This window comes from Lynx canadensis, chromosome C1 (assembly GCF_007474595.2).
Source record: "Lynx canadensis isolate LIC74 chromosome C1, mLynCan4.pri.v2, whole genome shotgun sequence".
Lineage (NCBI taxonomy): Eukaryota > Metazoa > Chordata > Mammalia > Carnivora > Felidae > Lynx > Lynx canadensis.
In genome coordinates this window covers 78,001,515-78,013,964 of record NC_044310.1, presented here as the reverse complement: position 1 = coordinate 78,013,964, position 12,450 = coordinate 78,001,515, and the positions used below count along the sequence as shown (strand labels likewise).

General features: G+C 38.4%; 1 non-coding gene across 1 annotated transcript; it reads left to right on the top strand.

The window, feature by feature from the left end:
• The first annotated feature begins 10,696 nt into the window (after positions 1–10,696).
• LOC115522502 lies at positions 10,697–10,803 on the top strand. The gene has a single exon (XR_003971408.1). It is a non-coding gene; the product is annotated as a U6 spliceosomal RNA (small nuclear RNA).
• Positions 10,804–12,450: the final 1,647 nt, after the last annotated feature.

Here is a 12,450-nt window from a genome sequence, read left to right as displayed (position 1 = left end):
GAAGCAGAATTCAGGCTCCGAGCTGTCAGCACAAAGCCCGATGCGGAGCTCGAACTCACAGACTGCGAGATCATGACCTGAGCCAAAGTCGGATGCTTAACCAACTGAGCCACCCAGGCTCCCCGGGGTCATTTTAATATACTCTTTGGATCATATTCACCTACTTGTAAAAAAAAGTTTATTTATTTATTTTGAGAGAGAGACAGAGAGTGCAAGTGGGGGAGGGACAGAGAGAGAGGGTGAGAGAATCCCAAGCAGGCTCTGTGCTGTCAGCATGAAGCCCAGTGTGGGGTTCCATCCCACAAACTGTGAGATCATGATCTGAGCTGAAATCAAGAATCAGACTCTTAACCAACTGAGCTACCCAGGTGCTCCCATATTCACCTAGTTTTTAATAAAAATCCACTTTTAAGATTTGTGTTACAAATATTTTCCCAAGTATTTTCTTTGTGGCCTTTGTTTTTGGTACAAAAGTTGTAAAGTTTATAGTGAAATAAATCTTTGATCTTTTTTAGAGCCTCCAAGTTTCCAGTCTTTGTTAGGAAAGTCTCCCCTATCCTCAGTCTATAGTATAGTCTCCAAAGTTTTCTTGCAATATTATTTTTCACTGTTTTGCTCTCTACATTTTTATCCATTTGGATTTTTTTGTGTGCAATATGTAAGATTAGAGTCCATTGTACTTTCTCCCATATGTATAACCAATTGTGCCAATATCATTTATTAAATAGTCCATTTTCTTCCCACCAAATTGAACTTCCACCTGTATCATGTGTTAACTTTTCATAAATATGACTTGATTATAGATTTTATATTTTGTTTTACTCGCCAATTTTCCATTTCTGTTTGGCTTTATGCTATGTTCTGTAAGGCAACACTCTTTAACTGTTCTTCTTTTTATGATTTTCTTCTCTATTTTTAGTCATTTATTTTTCATATGAATTTGAAGATAATTTTATGAAATTTCATTGCAAGTATTGTTTGGATTCTAGTTAGAATTCAATATACATATCAATTTGAGGAACTCAAAGACCTACTTTTTAAACCAGTAGGTCTTCTTCCCCAAGAATGTAGCATAAATGGAATACATTTATTTCATTCCAATACATTTCTTTCTTACTAAATAGATCTCTAAATGTGTTATAATTTTGGTTGCTTAAATGTAATACTTTCCTCATTTCCTTTGCTGATATTTGCCAATAAAATAAAGTTATAATTTTTTATGTTCATCTTATATTCAGCCATCTTACCAAATATGTAAGGTTACATGGTAAGATTGAGGAGTGGGTGGGAACTGAATGTGTTGGGGTCTGTGGGCACAGGGCTGGGTTGGCCTGGAGCCTGAGGATATTAGGAAAGGAAGCAGACCAAACATAAGAAGAAAAATTGGTTGTGTCTTCACGGCATTGTGTTAGTGGGAGTTTGTTCCACTATGAGCAGCTGTGAATAAAAGAAACCTAAAAAACAGTGGATTACATAGAATAATGTTTATTTCTCTCTTACATTAAGAAGTCTTTTGTAGGCATTTTGGGCTCTATAGTCCTCAGGAACCCAATCTACTTCTATCTTTATATTCTGCTATCCTTCAGATGTGGTCCTCATCATTATGGTCTAAAATGAACTCCAGGCATCACATCCATCTGCCAAGTAGGATGATGGACAAAGGGGAAGAAGAGACAAAGGACACATTGAAGGTATATCATAAATTTCCTAGAAGCTGCCACACACTAATTCTACTCACTCTGTGGCCAGAACTGAATTATATGGTTATGTCTAGTTCCAAGGGATGCTGGGAAATATTTTTATTTAAGATAAAAATTCTAAAGATTATAAGGATTTTATTCCAAGTCAGGATTCTAAAATGGTGATAATAGACATATTGGGATTAGCAACCAGTGGTCTCTGATGCAGGTATGTTTGTAAGGAGGTGAGGGCATGTGTTTTCTTTTGTAGCTCTCAGCTGCTAGTGCAGAAAGGAGAAGGAGCAGTTGAATGGAATATGGTGCAGGGGATTGAGTGGCTGCAGAAGAATAGGAGTGCCAGGCATGGAGGGTGTCGGAGAGAGAACAGTTTAAGTCTGGTTGGAAAGGAACGAAGGCTGCATAGAGGACAATAGACTGGGAGAAATAAGAGGCATCAAGGGATTCGTGGTCTTAGGCTGAAACATAGATGCACAGCTAGATGGCTGGGAGGCAGTGTCTGAAAATGGCATGTTTGGCAGTGATGAGATGAACAGTGTGGGTGTAGCAGTGAGTGATTGATGTGGAAGGGTGATGAGGATCATTCAATGCAAGGAAGGTAACATTTGGCATTGGAGGGTTCTCCCCCTGCACACTGACCTGCTCCAGGAGGATGGCAGGAGTAGGGAGACAGAGAAATTCAGGGAAGTTGGTGTAGTTAGATAGCTTGAACCCCAAAGGAATTACACCGGAGGAGAGTAGTGGTTTTGAAACACATAGGAATGTAAGGACTCTGATCCCACCTCCTGGCTTCATCTGCTGAACCAGGTAGATATGTAGACATGAGAGAACAAGAAATCATCCCTCAGGATGGCTGTAGAAGGTGCTTGTGGTCAGGGATAAATAGGTCTCAGGGGGGTCCAAGAAGAGAAGAGAACCTTATGTGATGAGGTGTAGGATGAAGGGGATTGATTTGCCCTGGGATAAAGGATTCTAGTGGGCATAGAGGATTTGCAGGAAAGAGGAGCAGCTAGTGTTTGGGAGAAGATACATAGGACAGTATGGGGTTGAGAATGTGAGAACAAATGAGAAGGTTTACAGTTTGGACAGTGACATAAAATCTAAAGGATGTAACATTTGGGCATGGGGAGTCCACACAGATCTCTGGGGCCAAGTTGTCTTGGAGAAGTTCCAAGCTGTGGCTCCAGAGCGATTTGGGCTAGTACAAGGCTCCTGGCTGTGGGTCAGCCCAAGGATGGGCTCTGAGTGGTTACAGACCACACAGGAATTTCCAACAACCTAAATGTGGAACAGTTGCAGGTCAAAAAGAGATCCATTCCTTCCTTGGAAGTCTCCCTTGCCTAGCTTCCAAGGCTTCTGGGATAAAGTTTGAGCCCAGAAACAACCATCACTCACCCTGCCAGATAACTCTGGCTGCCCAATAATGCTGAGAATCATGCTCTTCTAACATCTAATTTGATTTAAAATCTTTTATGTTTGAGGTGAACTTTTTCTCTGTTGACAATGGGCTGGGTTTAGCCTATTCATTAGGGGTGGAACTCCTAGCTTGTGGTAAATCCTGATTGGAAAACAATATAAACACATTTCCTGGTAAATGTATAAATATATATAGATGTTGGTTGTTCCCCTCCCCACCACTAATATACACTGTAGAAGCAATTTGAAGCAATTTAGATGTGCTCAGCATCTGGCCATCGTAAAAGGTTTCGAGTGAGTCATGATTTTGCATCAACAGAGAGGGTTTGTCTTGCTTGTGGAGAGAATTGTATTCACCTCTCCTTCTGCCTGTGAGCTTCTCTATTACTTTATGATGATCAGTCTGATTTGTGTGTAAAGAAACTGGTGAGATAAGAATTTGGGGAAGGGAAGCAAGGAGAAGAGGAGGAGCACCCAGACAGCTACCTATTCAAGGCAAAACAGATTTGGGGAGAATTACCTGTTTTTGCTTTTGAGAAGCAAGCAAGCAAGAAAGAAAGAAAGAAAGAAAGAGAGGAAGGAAGAAGGAAAGAGAAAGAAAGAAAAGAAGGAATGAAGGAAGGAAGGAAGAAAAGAAAGAAAAGAAAGAAAGAAAGAGTGAAAAAAGTGTCATTTTGTGAGTTAGGAGATGACCTCTGCTCCTAGCTGTCGGCTACTCAATCTCTTGGCACCTCAGTTTGCTCATCTGACAAGTGGGTCCCTTAACGGTTGCCCTATCCAGTTGAGAAGAAAGGAGAGCTCTTGCTTGACAGCTCTGTTGGGTGCCAGCTGTGCTGTGGGCTCCTTAGATCTGCCATCTCATTTAATGCCCAAGACAATCCCATGAGGGAAGTGGCATTAAGCTCTTCTTCAGCTGAAAGAACTGAAACATGGAGAGTCAAAGTGGCTTGTCCAAGATCATAAAGCTTATCAGGACTCAAACCCACATCTGTCTGGCTTCAAATCCTGTGTTCTTCCTATTACTTCATGCTAACAATGAGGTCATAGAACACATTCTAGTCTCCTCCTTGGAAGGGAAAAAGCACAAAGTGGCTTCCCTGCTGTAAGGCCCAAGATGTTCCTGGGTCCTTGGTCCCCACAGAGAGCCCAACTAAGCCCAGTTCTGTTTCCTCAGAGCCCTGCTTTCTGCTGTGGGAGCAGGTGGGTTGTTAATCTGATAAACGGCTTCCTGCTGAGGTGGGAGGGGGAGCTACAGGGCTGCTGAATTGCCCTCCAGAGTGGCAGGTGGGAGACTCCTGTGCTTTCACCCACAGAATTGCTTTAGGACTATGATCTGAAAGGATGAGGGCTTTGGGGTTGGTTAGTCTGGGGTAGGAGACCTGGCTCTGCCTCTTGCTAGTATGTGACCTCATCTGCCTTTCAATTTACTCATCAGAAAAATGTGGATAGGAATGCACACCTTAAAGGGTAGATGTGAATATTAAATGAGATAATGTGGGAAATAAGCAAAAGCCTAGCACCTTTGTCATACATTATATTATACACAACCAAGTAAAAGGCAGCTGTTGTTTCCATCAAGGAGGTGGGCAGACTTCCGGGGAGCTATTTAAGCATTGAGTAGTTTTTGTGTCCCATCCCTTATGTCCACATTTATTATTTATTTTATTTTATTTTATTTTATTTTATTTTATTTTATTTTATTTATTTTATTTTTTAGAAAATGTGTTCTAAATGCTCTGTCAGCTTCTGGGGAAGAGTATGTATGAGAGAGGCAGCATCCTTCTTCCTGTACAGCTCACAGTTGAGCTGGAACCACAGGTGGTAGGGAAGTATCTGGTACAGTCACAGAGGGAGCAGGATCTATGAATCTAAGCTTGACTGGCCCAATGAGGTCTCTTAGAGAGTCTGGCATTTTAAAATCCACGCCTTCTCTCTGGGTGTAACAGGGGTCTTGTTATGGAGTTGTGAGACACACTCCTTCCTTTGTGGAGACAGCAAAGGCTAGGCTTATGGACTGCTGAGAGAAGGAGGAGGCAGAGCCCTGGGTGTGGGCGGTCTCCAAGGCAGTCCTGGGGGTGCTTCCCATCTGGTGCTGGGGAAAACCCATCACTTTTGTCAGAGACAGACTGATGCCTCTAGCTCAGAGTTTATGGGATAATTTACTTGTTATCTGAAGCATTTCTACAGTGTTAGGTGTTGCCATATCTGCCAGGGATGGTAAATATAGCAGGGACTTGCTCTAGCTCCCAGCTCACCCAGGTCACCTTGATGTTGGGCAGATCAGTGAGCACTTGGGGCCTCTCCTGGAAAGCAGTGAGATGGGTACCTGGGCTCAGGCATGGAACTTGGAGAAAAGGCTCATTGTCAGTCTCCCTGGTACAAGTCCAAGGTACAGCTGTTCTGGGGGTTGGATAGGGATAGACAGAGTTCACCCTTCTGGGCTTTTCAGATCTTCCATGATCCAGCCCCTTCCCATTCCACTCTACCCCACTATCCTGCTCATTCCTCAACATCTAGCTAGCAGGCAGTTCCTCATGAGTCCCTAGACACATTGAAGCTCACTCACACCTCACTGGTTTTGTTTGCAACTGGATCCCTACTGTTGAACTTCTCAGCCATAGCTAGCTCATCTTGCAAGCCCAGCTCCCATTCTGCCTTCTCCAGAAAGCTTTCCTTAACTTCTGTAGCACATGTTGACCTTTCTCCTTTCAGATCTCCCCATTTTAGTGACTATGCATTAATTATCTCATGCATTAATTCATTCAATGCATTGACAAGTCTTACTTGCTCTATATGAAAAATACTTCCCAAATCCATCTACTTCTCTCCATCTGTACTGCTTCCCACCCTAGTTACCTCTAGCTTGGATTATTAAATACCCTTGTAACTGGTCTTCCTGCTCTCACTCTGCCTCTCTCCAACTCCTCTGTACTCTGTGGAATATTTAGTGATATTTTATAAAGGCAAATTAGTTCAGTCACTCCCCTGTTTACAGTCTTCCAGTAGCTTCCCAAACTCATCTCCACAGCTCACAAGGTTCTGCTTTTCTGGTACATGGGTGCCTTCCTAGCCTCTTCTTATCCCATATTCCTTTTGTTCATTCTGCTTCAGACACCTCAGCCTTCTCTCCATTTCCCAAAAAGGCCAAACCATTACCACTGCCTCAAGGCCTTTCCACTTGCTAAGCCTTCTGCCTAGAATGGTCTCAGCTCCTCAATGCCTACTTCCTTCTCATCACTCAGCATTCTGTTCAACAGTAACCTCCTCAGTGAGGTCTTTCCTGAATACCCAATTCAAAGTAACTCCTTAAGTCACACTTTATCTCATTACACTATTTCCTTTATATTATTAACATGTTCTGAACTTATCTGCTTTCTTTGTACTGTCTCCTTCTTTTCACTAGATAGGAAGTACCTCCAGAATAGAAACAATATCTGTCTTGTTCACTGCTATATCCTCAGAGTTTAGAATAGTACTTAACATGTATGAAACCAAAATATGTTGCTTAATAACTTATTACATGGATATTAGGTGTCTTCTATGTATGAATCACTGAAAATCAGTAAATACTACCACTAATTAGAAATAAAAATGCCTAGGGGCGCCTGGGTGGCGCAGTCGGTTAAAGCGTCCGACTTCAGCCAAGTCACGATCTCGTGGTCCGTGAGTTCGAGCCCCACGTCGGGCTCTGGGCTGATGGCTCAGAGCCTGGAGCCTGTTTCCGTTTCTGTGTCTCCCTCTCTCTCTGCCCCTCCCCTGTTCATGCTCTGTCTCTCTCTGTCCCAAAAATAAATAAAAAAAACGTTGAAAAAAAATTTTTTTAAAAAGAAATAAAAATGCCTATCCTTGAAACAGGGTTTCACAGAGATGGTCTATGAAACTCTGGTGGTTTGCCAAGGAGTTTGCAACTGGTGTGATGAATTTAGAGAAAAAAATGATCAAACAATTTTGTTCACATACACTTCACTAATTTTATTTTATTTTTTTATTTTTATTTTTTATTTATTTTTATTTTTTCAACATATGAAATTTATTGTCAAATTGGTTTCTATACAACACCCAGTGCTCATCCCAAAAGGTGCCCTCCTCAATACCCATCACCCACCCTCCCCACCCTCCCACCCCCCATCAACCCTCAGTTTGTTCTCAGTTTTTAAGAGTCTCTTATGTTTTGGCTCTCTCCCATTCTAACCTCTTTTTTTTTTTTTTTCCTTCCCCTCCCCCATGGGTTTCTGTTAAGTTTCTCAGGATCCATATAAAAGTGAAAACATATGGTGTCTGTCTTTCTCTGTATGGCTTATTTCACTTAGCATCACACTCTCCAGTTCCATCCACATTGCTACAAAGGGCCATATTTCATTCTTTCTCATTGCCACGTAGTACTCCATTGACACTTCACTAATTTTAAATGTAAGAGTAATTAAGATTTCTATAGAAATTCTATTACCTTATTAGTAATTGTTTTATGATATTCACTGCAACTGTATTGGTCAGTTCATCATAGCTAATTTCAGTGATCAATTATAGATTATTTTGTATAATGTGTTTCACATCTTGTTAGTGTTAAAATTCTTAGTTATAAACATTTATGTTTTTAAAGTTACTTTCGTATTGTATTAAATCTTATGAATCTAAAGTAATTGAAGGGTACAGTTAATGATGAAGATAATATTATCAATAGTATAATACAGAATAATTCTGTAAGTATATTTATTGAATATGGTTACAGTATGAATATACAGCATGAATCTGTATGAGCTAGGACAAAATAATCTATGAGAGTTTTGAGTTAGTATATTATCTAGAAAAGAGATGTTCAGTTAGGAAATACATTGCTGAATGTTTGAAAATTGGACTTTATTGCATTGTAATGGTCCCCAAAGACACTGTTTCTTGTAACACTTTGCCCTATAGTGGCAAAACGCCACCAAATTTGGACACAATTTTTAAACAAAATATGATTACCTCTCTGGTAAATCAAGTAATATTTCCTAGAGTGAGTGTAGGAAGCTAATTTTGCCAGTAAATGTAAAGAAGAGACCAAAATGATAAAAGTGTTATTCAAAATTGTACTTCTTGATGGAAAATTACATGTAAGTCATATAATTGTGAAGATCTTTGAATAACCAGCCTAAGAAAATAATAAATATTGGGTTTAGAGAAAAAGCAGAACAAACTTTTGGCACAATTCTTTTATCAAAAGATCCTGTTGAAAGTAAGTAAAGACAGCAACTAGGTGTGGAACCTGATTCAAGCCAATCCTCATTGAGCTGACTGTAGACACCTTGGTAAAAAGTTGAAAGCAGTTACTCTCTCTCACTGTTTGGAGTAATTATTAATTTAAAAAATATTATTGTTTTATTTACAGGTTTTAAAATTAAGGTGGGTGGCTAAACATGCTGGATTGAACACATGTTTACTCCCCACTCCCTTCCAAAAGTTGTCAGTAAATGGATTTTTAGTAAAGCATAAAGTGGACTTCTGTTTTAATCCATGATGAACTAATAGGGGCCACTTTTATCCTGCCACAGAAATAACTGGAAACTCTTATAAAGAGTATGAAACACCTGTTTTCTGATATTGGACTAGAGGTAGCACAGATTGTGGTTCCTGAGAGAAGAGAGAAAAATGAGGCAAGTTCTATTATCACTTAGGTTTCTACCTGGAAGCACATTCCAGATCATGAAGCTGGGAGGGGAATCCCAAGTATGGCATGGTGGTCACACTTAGTTGAAGAGAGAGATTGGAGTTCAGGGAAACTGAGGCAACTGAAAGTTGTAAGGAAGAATTCCATACAAAAGGGAGTTAGTTATACAGAAAAGTTCTCCAGAAATCTCTTTTTAAGTTATTAATTAATAAATTTATTTATTTTTGAGAGAGAGAGTGTGTGTGTGAGTGGGGGAGGGTCAGAGGAAAAGAGAGAGAGAATCTTAAACAGATTCCATGCTCACCCCGACCCCAATGTGAGGCTTGATCCCACGACCCTGGGATCATGACTTGAGCTGCAATCAAGAGTAAGATGCTCAAGCGACTGAGCCACCCAGGTGCACCATAAATACTAAGAAGTAATAAGAAAAAATGACGAAAAATTTTCTAAATTAGATAAAAATGCTAAGACAAAGATACAAGATGCTAAATAGAATAAACTTACATACACAAAAACTCACATCAAACCATATCATAATCAAGTTGTTAAAAACTAATATTAAAGAGCTAAAGATAAAAATCAGTACGTACAGAAAAACAAAGATAAGAATTACTACAGGGGTGCCTGGGTGGCTCAGTTGGTTGGGCGACCAGCTTCAGCTCAGGTCATGATCTTATGGTTTGTGAGTTCGAGCCCCTCGTCGGGCTCTGTGCTGACAGTTCAGAGCCTGGAGCCTATTTCAGATTCTGTGTCTCCCTCTCTCTCTACCCCTCCCCTGCTCATGCTCTGTGTCTCTGTGTTTCTCAATAATAAATAAAAACGTTAAAAAAAAAAAAAAAGAGTTACTACAGACTTCATGTCTAAAGCTATGCAAGCCAGGAGACAATGGAATGGCTTCTTTAAATTGCCAAAAGAAAAAAATAAGACAATTTGGACATAAGTGAAACTATTTTTCAAACGTGAAGGCAAAAAACAAAAAACAACAAAAAAAAAACATACAAAAAAACCCACAAAAAAACAAAAAGAAAGAGGCTTTTCATACAAACAAAAGTCGAAAGAATTTGTTATCCAGAAACTTGCACCGTGTGAAAGATTATTCAGGCAGAAAGAAAATATCAGGTGGGAATATGGATTTACACAAAGAAATGAAGAGTGCTTGAAATGGCATATATATGAGTAAATATAAAACACTTTCTTCTCCTTCATTTTAAAATGTATTTATAGTTTATAAGTTAAAGCAAAAATTACATGCATGGTAGGATTTAGACCATCTGTAGAAGTGAAATGTGTGACAGTAGTAGCACAAAGGATGGGAGAAATGAAATGATAGTATATTTTTGTTATGACATTTTTACATTATGCCAGAAGTGATATAATAAACATTATTTGAAATACATGTAAAATGAAAATGTAAATAATAAATAAGTAAAATGCACATGTTTTAAATCCTAGAGTAACTACTAAAAAAAAAAACTTCTAAAACAAAGAGGTATAGCTAATAAACTAATCTTGTAGATTAAATGGAGGGCTAAAAATATTCAATTATTACAAAAGAAGTCAGGAATAGGGGCGCCTGGGTGGTTCAGTTGGTTAAGTGTCTGAGTCTTGATTTTGGCTTAGGTTATGTGATCTTACAGTTGGCGAGATTGAACCCATGTCAGGCTCTGCACTGTCTCTCCTATCTCTCTGCCCCTTTCCAACTTGCACACATGTGTTTTCTCTCTCTCTCTCAAATAAACGTTAAAAAAAAATTTTTTTTTAAGTCAGGAGTAAAGGAAAAAAAGAACAATGAACAGATAGGACCAAATAAACAAATAGGAAGATGGTAGAATTAAGCCCAACCATCTTAATAATTATATTTATTATAAAGAATCCAAACACCCCACTTATAAGGCAGAGATGGTCAGACCAACTGGATTAAAAAAGCAAGACCCCTGTGCTCGCTTCAGCAGCACATATACTAAAATTGGGACGATACAGAGAAGATTAGCATGGCCCCTGCGCAAGGATGACACGCAAATTCATGAAGCGTTCCATATTTTTACTAATATAACACTGTATGTCAACTAACTGGAATTAAAGATAATAAAAAAAGAAAAAAAAAAGCGAGACCCACTGTGCACTGTCCAGAGGAAACCCATTTTAAATACAAACATACACATAGATTAAAAGGATGGATAACTTATACCATGTAAGCACCAATCATAACAAAACTAGAATGACTATGTTAATATCAAAGTATACCTTAGAACAAGAAATGTCACATGGAATAAATAGGGCCATTTCATAATAATTGAGAGTACAGTTGGTCAAGAGGACATAACAATTCTAAATGTGTGTACACCCAATAACAGAGCTTCAAAATAAACGCAGCAAAAATTGATAGAGAAATGAACAAACTCAGGATTATTGTTAGATATTTCAATATTCTTCCTTCAAACAAACTGAAAAAATTAGTAGAGATATAGAAGATAAAAAACAATATTATCAGCCAACTCAACCTAGTTGACATTTACAGAATACTTTATCAAAAACAGCAGAATACACATTCCTTTCAAGTGCATATGAAACATTCACCAAAGTAGGCCATATTATGAGCCATAAAACAGGGGTGCCTGGGGGGCTCAGTCAGTTGAGTCTCTGACTTCAGCTCAGGTCATGATATCGCTTTTTATGAGTTCGAGCCCCTTATTGGACTTGCTGCTGTCAGCACAGAGCCCATTTCAGATTCTCTGCCCCCTTCTCTTTTCATCCTTCTCCTGCTCATGCTCTCTTTCTCAAAAAAAAAAAAACATTAAAAAAAATCCCAATCTCAATTAATGTAAAACAATTAAATCATACAGAGTACGTATGTTCTCTAATAAGAGTGGAATTAAGTTAAAAATTAATAATATATATTCAGAAAAAAACAACACACTTCTAAATAATGTAAAGGTAAAGTTAGAAATCACAAGGAAATTTTAAAATATTTTAAATGAAGATGAAAGTTTTCAAACTTATGGGATGCAGCTTAGACAGTCCTTAGAAGAAAATTTATAGCTTATCTTAGAAATGAAGACAGGTCTCAAACCCATGATCTAGACTTCCACCTTAAGAAGCTAGGAGCAGAGGAGCAATTTGAACCCAAAGGAAGTAGAAGAAAGGATATAATAAAGATCAGCAAACAATGAATCAAAAAATAGAAAAAAGAGAAAATCAATGAAACTAAAAATTTGATTTTTAAAAATCAATATAATTGATAATATCTAAATAGAATAATCAAGAAAAAGAAGACACAAATTATCAGGATCTGGGAAAAGAGAAAACATTTCTAAAATCCTACATTAACTAAGGAGATAAGAAAAGGATATTATGAATAACTATGTGAATACGCTTGAAAACTTGGATGAAATGGGATAGTTCCTTGGAAGACACAAATTTTTAACACTGACTCAGGGAGAAATATTCCTGAATATCAATATAATAATGAAAGTAATTAAAATTATATTAAATTCTCCCAGAAATTCTTGATGGTGCCACTGGTGAATTCTATCAAACATTTAAGGAAGAAATAATACCAATCCTTAAGCCATGGAGAACTTTCAGAAAGTAAAATTAGATAGTGAACTTTTCAGTTCATTTTATGAGGCCAATATCAGTTTGATTTCAAAACCAGAGAGAGACATTACAAGAAAAAATTACAAACCAATA